Here is a 10,076-nt window from a genome sequence, read left to right as displayed (position 1 = left end):
GTTTACTATTTCTACTGACTGAGCAGCTGTCTGAGCATGAGGACCAAACTTGTCTTCTCTTTCTATAATCCACAGTGTTTGGGAAAGACACCAGCACATCATGGTTATTCAATGAATAATTACTGAATGACTTAATTTGCCTTTTTTCATATTTGTGTAGTGTTTATAAATTAAATCAGCACTAAATAAAGTAACACACATACCATATAGATATATAACAGAAAAATTGAAACAAAACAGATGTAATATTTTGGCAAATTAATTTGTTGTTCAGGCAAAACTAGCTTTGTACTTTGATGTACAACCATACAGAAAATCCTTTAAAACTACTAAACAAAAATGTTGCAAAACTTCCCATAGAAGAAAATTTTGGAGGTAACAGATATGAATTTGACATTTTTAAATGTAGGTAGCAACTGTTGGTATCAGCTCACAGTGACATGACCAGACACAGCTGAAAGCCCCACACGTACTGTCCACAAAGCACTGTTGCCAGTGACACCCCACAAATGCACAAGTGGAGGTTTAATAAGATTTCCCCCAAAGAAGTGATACAGTGACAAGTCTGCATTAAATAACATGATTAGAAACAGATGATGTAAGTAATGGAAAACAATCACTTTTGATCAAATTCAATGTTTTCTTCTACACTTAAGATTTTGCATGGGTTTAAGAATTGATAAGTTGGCATTTCAACCCCATTTCCTCTTCTATTTCAGAAAGAGGTGCTAATGAGCTATCACTTCATAGCCATTTGAATAGCTATTATCAAAATGAAAAAGATAACATGGTGAAGATGTGGAGAAAGTAGAGCCCTTGTACACTGTTAGTAGAAATATAAAATATGCAGCTGCTGTGAAAAACTTCACGTTAGTGCCTCAAAAATATTAAACACAGAATTAGCATATGACCTATAAATTCAACTTCTGGGTATATAGCTTAAAGAAATGATAGCAAGAACTCAAGTAGATATTTATACATCTATGTTCATAGCAGCAGTATTCACAATAGTCAAAAAATAGAGGTAACACAAGCATACCCTGATGGATAAATGGATTAACAAAAGGTGGTTTACACTTATGAAGGAATATTATTTGGCCTTAAAGGGCAAAATACTGACACATGGTACAACAGGGATGACCCCTGAAGATATTATGCTCAGTGAAATAAACCAATCACAAAAGGACAAATATTGTACAAGTTCACTGAAATGAGGTACCTAAAGTAGTCATATTCACAAAGAAAAGTAGAGAGTGGTAGCTACCAAAGGAAAGGAAGAGGGGGAAAACAGAAAGTTAGTATTTAATAGGTACCGAAGTTCAATTTTGTGATTAAAAAGAGTTAAAATAGGGCTGAGGTTGTGGCTCAGCAGTAGAGCGCTCACCTAGCATGTGTGAGGCACTGGGTTTGATCCTCAATACCACATAAAAATTAATAAATAAAATAAAGGTATTGTGTCCAACTACAACTAAAAAAAATCTTTTTTTAAAAAAAGAGTTAAAATAGTTAATTTTATAGTAAATATAGTAAAATATAAAATAGTAAACAATTTCAAAATTTTAAAAAATGCTCACCAGAATAATTTTATATCCTAAAACATTAAAATTTTTTAAATAAAATTCCCATTCCAATGAAAGAAAAGTTGCTAGAGAAGGTGAGAACAAGATGTGACCCACCCCTGCAGATGGGAAGGAAGACAGTGGAGGAAAGGAGCATTCTAGAGATTTCCAGACTTTCAAAGAAAAAGAGCCTACATGATCTCCACAGGAGGACCCTGGTATGCTAATGACTGGACAATAAGCACACCCACCCTGAGCCAAACCCCTCCATTCTGCAAGTTGAGAAGGGGTTCTAACTGCCAGAATCACCTCCCAAGGGCAAAGTCGAAGACAAATTCTGTGTGATGCAGACACAGCCATCCATTTTCTCCTCATTGAGGGCCACCAAGATCTGTACAAAGGTACAGCCAGGAGGGGAGGCCCCCTGCGGTGGGAGAAAATGCTACCACAGCATCTGCTGCTTTGGGAGTAAACCTTCTCTCCTACAGTGCCTCCAGGGCCAACTGAAGGAAAAGGATCTCATTATTCATCAGAGCTCAAATATGTGCTGTCCCACCTGCTGTGTAACCAAGAACTGATATTAAAAACAAGATAAGTAAGAAAAAAGCAGCTCAGCCAAAATCTTTTGTTTTTTTTATTACTTCTCTGGGATATAAGCAGTGCTTTTCCATCTTCAGTTACAAGAACTGAATTTCCATATAAGGTATAACTTATTGTACCGAGATGTTTAAACACCTGTGAGGAGAGATCAAGGGAGAGCCAACACTTCTACATACTGAAGTCAAGTACTCATAATAAGCTGGGATGATTTGGGTATGGGTCGGCTCAAAACAGGGGTAGGGATTCATAGACGATTCAAAACCTCTTTGTGTACTTTCAAGTATTTACAACCCTGAAAATTTTCCCCCACTTGGCTACAAACTACATGGAATAAATGTCCAAACATAATTGAGGGAAAAAAAAGTTTGGGGAAATTCAGTGACCTTTCTTTGATGGCCAAAGATCAATCCAGAGGTGAGGCTCTGGGTAGTAAGAGGAGGCAGTAGTGTCTTGGTAGGTTACTATTCCATATGCTACTTCCTACAAACACACATCTCATCAAGTTAGTGACCTAAAGAGAAAGAATCAGAGGGATTTTTTTCCTTTCCAAAGTTTGCCTAGATCAGTCATTGCCAACTATAAAACAAAGTGAGGTAATTCGTCATTTATCATTTAATTAATTATTACTGAGCATTTAATCGACACCTTAAAAAAGCAAGCTATAACTATCATAAAGGCAAAAAAAGATCCAAACTCAATGAGTAATAATTAAAATCACTTGGTTTTAGTTGAGCCTTCAATTTGTTATCTTCCTTTGCCTTAATGGCAATTTCCAGATTAGAGACAAACTTTTAGGATAACAGCATACTGCTGAGGGCTTTCCAGATTTAGCAAAGCAGTTAGGGTTTTGCCTCTCTTAGCATTGCCATGCCCTGGATGCACCTACTATCAAGACTCCAGTGCCCTTATCAGGCATGATCCCTTGTGCTAGGCTCTGTTCAGCTCACATATTGTGGTATCACAGAGCAAAAGGAAAAAGAAACAATTCTCTCCTCTAGGTTCTCTCAACCTATCATTACCTCCTAAATCTGGCCACCTCTAAAATCATGCACCACTCTGTGATGTTTTCTTACAGTTCCCAACACATCAGGGCAGACATCCAAAGACAGAGTCTTGGGCTCTGGGGGAAAAGCCTCTGAACTAGAGATGCAATGCAGGTTACCATCTGTGTCCTCATTGGATGAACGAGGATTCTATCAGGAACAGAAAGACTGTTTGCATTCACAGTCCCGTGATTTCAGACTGCTGTTTTCCAACATACTTGGATCCAGGCAGCCAAATTCCAAGATGTCAAAAGAAGGTGAGTCAATGTGATGATGAACAGCAATCCTAAATTCACAGACTGAGATCCACTCATGGCCCCATCATTTACCTAAGGCTTTCCTTGCAGTATCTTCATAAGGGAAATAGAGATGAAGGGAAAACACATCTGAAGACTGAGTTAGGAAGTGCTTGTTCACTCTCCCATGTACCATCTAAGTTGTGGATGAAATTTCTTCTTCTTCTTTTTATTTTGTTTTAGTTATTAAGAAAAGAAAGTCATAAATTTTACTAAGCCCTAATGGAGTGGATCAAGGTTAAGAAACAGTTTCTAGGAAACTATTTTCCATAGGGAAAAATGCCCTAGCCTTCTTTAATAAAAATTAAAAAATAAGGTAAATTATCACTTAACATCTCTCTCTCTAAAATGGTTAGATGTCTCCTATTATTAGAGAAACAGGTGCCTAACAGTTGGATCTATGCCCAAAAAAACTAACTAGTCAACCCATTTTTAATTCTCAGCTTCACTAAAATTTCTTTTATTTACTTCAACCTTTATGGATCATTAGAAGATAGAAATCATAGGAAGGAAGCTTTTAGAAACAAGTTTGCCTCTAGTGCAAAACAGCACTAAACAACTTGGGCACTATGAAACACATCCTGTCAACTAGAGCAATCACTCAACTCAGTAAGACTTATCTGTATCTTATAAATTCTCAATGATTCAACTTCACATTTATACAAGACATATCACTAAGCAGCTGTTCAATTACTATAAGGTGACTGATATTTATGGGACAATGGGGACAAATTAGCTAAATTACACATTCTTTCATGTTACTTTAATTTTACCTTAAATTTTATAACAACATAAGAGCACAGAGTAACATACATGCAAAAATTTAAAACATTCATAAATGGGTTGAAAACTGTCCACAAAAACTATTTCTGTTACTTAGAAATAAGAACATTAAAAATTAGTTTTCATTTTGTTATGGAAACTTTGACTAAGTCATGTTACACATTTATGGGGGGGGTAACAAATTGCTTGACTCAGTAATAACACTAATTACATCTTTATTGTCTTCATCATTATCATTTTTATATAAGATTAATAGTATATTCATTTAATAAGTGCTATCTAGAGACTTTTTTCTTTTATCGTTTAAGTCCATTAAAACCAAACCATAAAAACCCAAGTATTGCTAAATACTAAGGGCAGATGAGCATTTGAAGATCTCTGAACATCTGGCCAGTTTATAAATTGTCACTGAAATGTAAAAATAGGTTTTAAAATGTTTATAATTAAGGAAAAAATAACAGGAAGAAAATGGGTATCGAAGCAAAAGAGATTTCCTGAACAATGAATAGATTATATTTGACAAGGGCAGTAACCCGCCCAATCACGTCTTTTGCTCTCATTTGCTATAAATACACAGGCCAGGGGAAACACAGCTCATTGTTTTGATCCTCAGGGTTATTTAAGCTTCCCAGTCATCGCTAATGCATTAAGACATATGGTAAAACTTTCCCTAGATTCAGAGGATTTATAGACCCCTCCCAAGTGATGAGGACTATCCCCTCGTGTTAGTAAAATATTCTAACACAAATATTTAAATTCTCTTTTTAAAATATTTTTAATCTGAGGATTTGTTTTCCCAAATGCCCTATCTTGGTTTCACTTTTTAATATAAATATAAATAAATACATATGCAGTTTCTCTCCTTGATAGAAGGGAGTTAAATTTGGTATCGATTTTTGACAGCAAGATTTATAAGGTTTAAAGAGAGCAGTCACAAATGCTAGGGGAATTACATTTACATGTGTATTCATGAAATACAAGCATTCAAGCCATATCTGTTCCTATTGCTACTTCCTTAATATAGCTTTTATTAAGAATAATTTTCTTCAATGCTGGCTGGAAAATCCCTGCAGCATTTTTTTTTCATTTTCATAACACCATAAGGTCAGCACACATTATTAAATGGTGATTGAGAATATTGGAAAGAGCTAGGGCCATTTATCACAAATATTTGATAAATATGTTTATATTGTCAATATACATATAGATCTTAATTGCAATGTTATATGATATATAGAATATCTAGATTGGCTTGTTAAGAACATAATTGATATGGAAATCTGGCATAGCCCGATTGTAGATGTTATTCAGCATCCATATTTTTATTCCATTTTGGAAATCAATCTCTGCCTCGTATAACCACAATGCTTTGAAAACTAAAAGTGTAGCATATCAAACAATGATTTACCTGAATATCATAAATTTAATTAAAGAGCAAGTTATTTTACATTCTGATGAACAATAAAACCCAAGAATGTTTCTTAGGTCATTCACTGAACAAGAAAAAAAAAAGTAAAGACTGGGAAGAATTTAACCAACTGTAAAGAAAGTGTAATTTATACAAACTTCAACTATAAAGCAAACAAGCTATGAAATTCTATGTTGTCTTCTAAAACACACTAACAGTTTCTGTTCCAAAAGGTCCTTTTTTCAAAGAGCTTTTTTTAAATACAGACACTACTCAGGAGTTTCTATTGGATGGAGGGAAATTTTTTCAGGGAAGCTGAAAGACTAATCTGTTGCATCTGTAGTTTCTACACTAGTAAGCAACTTGTAGGAAATGATACTGCAGCTGAGAGCACGAGATCTGGAAACTGTTCCCCTGGGTATGATATCACAAAATGACTTTGCTATATTCCTCTCCAGCCTAGCATCATGGCTCAAACCTGCACACAACCGTCACACTCTCAGGGCAGGTTCATGTCATTAGATAAGGGCCCTCTGCTCCATCATTCTTCCTGAAATCTTCTAACTGGAAGCACACAGAAGCAGCTCAACCAGGACAATCAGCCCCTATTGTCTTTATATATATTTTCCACTTAACTGTGTTCCTTTGCGTGGTAGGATCTGAAAGACATTGTTAACTAAGACTATAAAACTGAGACTGGATGAATGCACAAGTTTTCAAACATACACACTCACACACTTTTACACCCAATTATCCAAGTAAGGATTTTCTGAGTTTTCATTATTAAAAAAATAGTTTATACTATTTACTTTTTCCCTCCATTATTGTAATGATTACTATGTGGGCAATAATGCAAAAGAAACTTTCAGCACTCAGTCCTTAGCTAAACCATTAGTTGAGGTCTAATGTACTAACTACCCTACCTTAAATTATATAACACTAAAATAACCACACACACACAACAATTATACAAACACAGAGCAGTAATTTTGTGATTTTGTAATCTACTCAATTAGATGCAAGGAGCTTCCAACTCATTAAAAATCCCAATTTTTAAAACATGCCACAATTTATAATTATGTGTTTTCCTTTGGCAAACAAAAGGACAAAACTAAGGACCTTCAGTGAAGATTTTTTTCCCCTTAGAAGCACAAAACAGAATATTATTCCTCTCCAGACAACATGGATTTTCCATATCCAAACATTCTCTGAGTGCTTATAAGTTTACCTCCAAAGTCTGACATTTGTTTCTAGTTAAAAGACATAACCAACACCATTGCCAATCCTAAGCATCACTGCTAGCGACAATCCCCTTTATATTAACTTCCCACCATGTACAGTCAATGATTTCAAACTCATGTGGTTAGGGCTAAACTCAAAATCCTTCCTGAATTACATATAATAAAATATCTGAAAACTGGACCATAGTATGGCTTAAAGGTTTTGTGCAGATTCCACAACAGAATAACATAAGCTGCAGTACAATGGTTTTGAGCTTTTGTGTTCCCTAATAAGTCAGCTCCCAGCAGAGCACTTCCCATGTTTTACAGTGACATCTATCAGCCAGTCATGGGGAATCCCAATGTCACTCAGTTTTCCTCAGCACCACTCTGAACAGCTTCTGTCCACAGAGTGGTGCAATCTTAACAGGTCTCTGGCACACAAAGTCCATTGTTAACATAGGGGAATGGTGGGTGAACACTGCTCTTTCTTGTCACTAAATCCAAATCATTGGACATTAATTAACTGCAGGACACAAGAATCAACCAGAAATTTAAATAATTGGGCTTCACTAGCTACAAATTAAAAAGAAATGATATACTTTGCATTACAGGCATACTGAATATAGCATGATGCTGAGTTTTGTGAAAATTCAATTAATCCAACCATCTATTAGACCGATATATAAAGACCAAGGAAAACAGCTATTATGCATGTTAGAATTTGCAATGTGTAATCATGTTAATTTATGGTTTGAGAAGAAACCCTGCTATGTGTTAGTGATTATATGGTAATCAGGAAATAATACAGATATTTAGATCCTAGAAATTATGAATGGCATAAACGCAGGCTATCTCAGAAATGTAATTAGATTACCAGCTAATTTGTCAAACCTGATAATATGACGCAGACCTGGGAAAAATACTTTTCAATAGGAAAATGGGAAAAGGTCTGGGAAATCCGTCGCTAAACTTCTTTTCTGAAATTCTTCTTCAGGGCCTACACGTGAAGCTCCATAATTATGTTCATCTGTTCTGATTCACTGAAGTGCCAAAATAGACTCCAAACCAAAATATTGAGAAAACAAAAATTCTTGAGATGATTTCACCAAAAAAATACTTTATAACTCTTGCATACACATATACACAAGATACAGATTGAACCTAATCTGTTGGACTTTAGTTCACCAAAAACTCTGCCATCTGCCTAAAGAAATCTCTGAGTGAATTCCCAAGGGACACAGACAATCCCTGCCCATCTCATCTCCACACTCAGGATTCAAAAGTGAAGAGAAGGCATTAAAATCCTGTCCACCTCACTCATTCTCCTTCAGAGGAAAAGCCCCACTCAGGGGCCCATAATAAGCAGCTCCTAACCAAAACCAAATTCAATATTCCACAGGCAAGAAAACAGCAGGCACATTTCGATTCTACTTAGTTGAACCAAACCCCAAAGGTTTAAAAAGTTTCAGGCCGCCCCAACCAAGGACCAAACTTGGGCTTTCACCAATGGCAAAGCCTAGGAAACAGGAACGTGGAAAAGGTTCTGCCAGTGGAACCCGGGAAATCTCCCTTCCTGAGGACCTCTGGAGTCCGACACCCAGACCCCAGCAACTCCTGAGACCTCCTCTGCTCCGCAGCCATCGAATCCTGTTGCCCACCGCGCCCTCCGAGCCCGGCGAAGCACGCCCCCAGGGGCGAGGAACTTACCGCACCGCTTGCACAGCATGCGGCCGACCTCCTTCTTGAGGTTCCAGCCGGTCTCCAGAGGGGGGAACGATGCTCGGAAGGCGGCCGGCGCGCGGCTGCTGCTGTTGGCCTCGGGCTCCATGAAGAAGATGTACCTGCTATCCTCCTTGAGCCTCCCGCAGGAGGGGAAAGCCGGGTGACCCCAGTTCCCCAGGCGCACGGAGAGCAGCGAGTCCTTCTTCAAGATCCCGGTTTTCACCGCCCACACCTGGTGCACTTTCACCAGATAGGGTGCCTCCTCCTCCCCGGGGTCGCCAGCGCTGGGCACAGTGGCTGTGGGCCAGGAGGGCACAGTCCCGTTGGCGGTGGGCAGCAAGTCCTCGGCGGGCGGCCCCAGCGCCCCTGGGCCGGCGGCTGGCGGCTGGCGGCTCGCGCTGGCCACCCCACGCCCCTTCCTCGCCCGCCGCCGCCGCCTTCCTGTCGAGTGCCCCCTGCTGCCCCCGTGGCGGGTGCACCTTTCCCTTGATCACAGCGCGGCGCGCTGAGCCAGCTCCTGCACCGAGCCCACGCTGGGCGGGAACGAGTAGCACACCGAGGTCCCCGCGGGAGCCGCCTCGTCGCCGGCCGCCGCCCCCGGCGCCAGGGCCGCGGTCCCCAGGAGCAGCGGCAGCAGCCACGGCAGTAGCAGCGGCGGCGGCAAGCGGGCGGCCGAGTCGGGACGCGGGGCCGGAGGGCCAGCACTCCTGGAGCGGCGCGGGGCGCGTCGCCATCTCATGGTTTGAGGTGCGTACGGGCTCTTGGCTGTCGGTGCGGACTCTGCCTGGCTCTGTCGCGCTGCCTCCCTTTGCCTTGCCACCCCCCTGCGCCCCGCACCACTCCTCCTTCCCCCCTTTACCCTCCTCCTTTTATTTATTTATGGGGGGGTGGGGTAGGAGAGTTGTTTATGGAAGGAGGAGGGGGGAAGAGATGGGTGGAACCACAAAAAAGACGAAGGGGGGGAAAAAGAAAAGCTAAAAGAAAAAAAAAGCCGCTGCGCTGCCACCGCCTGGGTTGCAAGGAGTGACAGGTCCCCCCCCCCCCCCCCCGCGCCGCCGCCGCCGCCGCACCGGAGCCCTGCTGTCGGGGCTGCTGTCACCTGAGGAGGACTTGGAGGTGGAGGAGCTGCTCAGCGGGTAACAGTCCTTTGTGTGAAGTGATGCTGTGGCGGCGGCTGGGGCTGCGAGCTAGTGGCTGGGCGAGAGCGCGAGGGAGAGCGCCCTGGAGGCGGAGTTGCGTGCCTGGAAATCGCTGGGTGGCCGCGGCGGCGGCAGCGCCCTGCACCTCGCCAGCCTGTTTACCTGTGGTGCGAACTCGTCCCGCGCTTCCCTTCCCCATGCTGATTTCGGAGCTGGCCGGCGAGTTGGTCCTCCTGGGTCTTCCCTTCCCTGCGTGCCTCCTCCCTCTCCGTCGCCCTGACTGCTGCAATGGGAGGACGGGCG

At 41.1% G+C, this 10,076-nt stretch overlaps 1 pseudogene; it reads right to left on the bottom strand.

Moving 5' to 3' along the window:
- Positions 1 to 8,428: 8,428 nt before the first annotated feature.
- On the bottom strand, positions 8,429 to 9,407 carry LOC144374604 (uncharacterized; annotated as a pseudogene).
- Between the last annotated feature and the right edge of the window lie 669 nt (positions 9,408 to 10,076).

The sequence above is a fragment of the Ictidomys tridecemlineatus genome, unplaced genomic scaffold (assembly GCF_052094955.1).
Source record: "Ictidomys tridecemlineatus isolate mIctTri1 unplaced genomic scaffold, mIctTri1.hap1 Scaffold_77, whole genome shotgun sequence".
NCBI classification, from domain to species: Eukaryota; Metazoa; Chordata; class Mammalia; order Rodentia; family Sciuridae; genus Ictidomys; species Ictidomys tridecemlineatus.
This window is presented reverse-complemented; position numbering and strand designations above follow the sequence as displayed.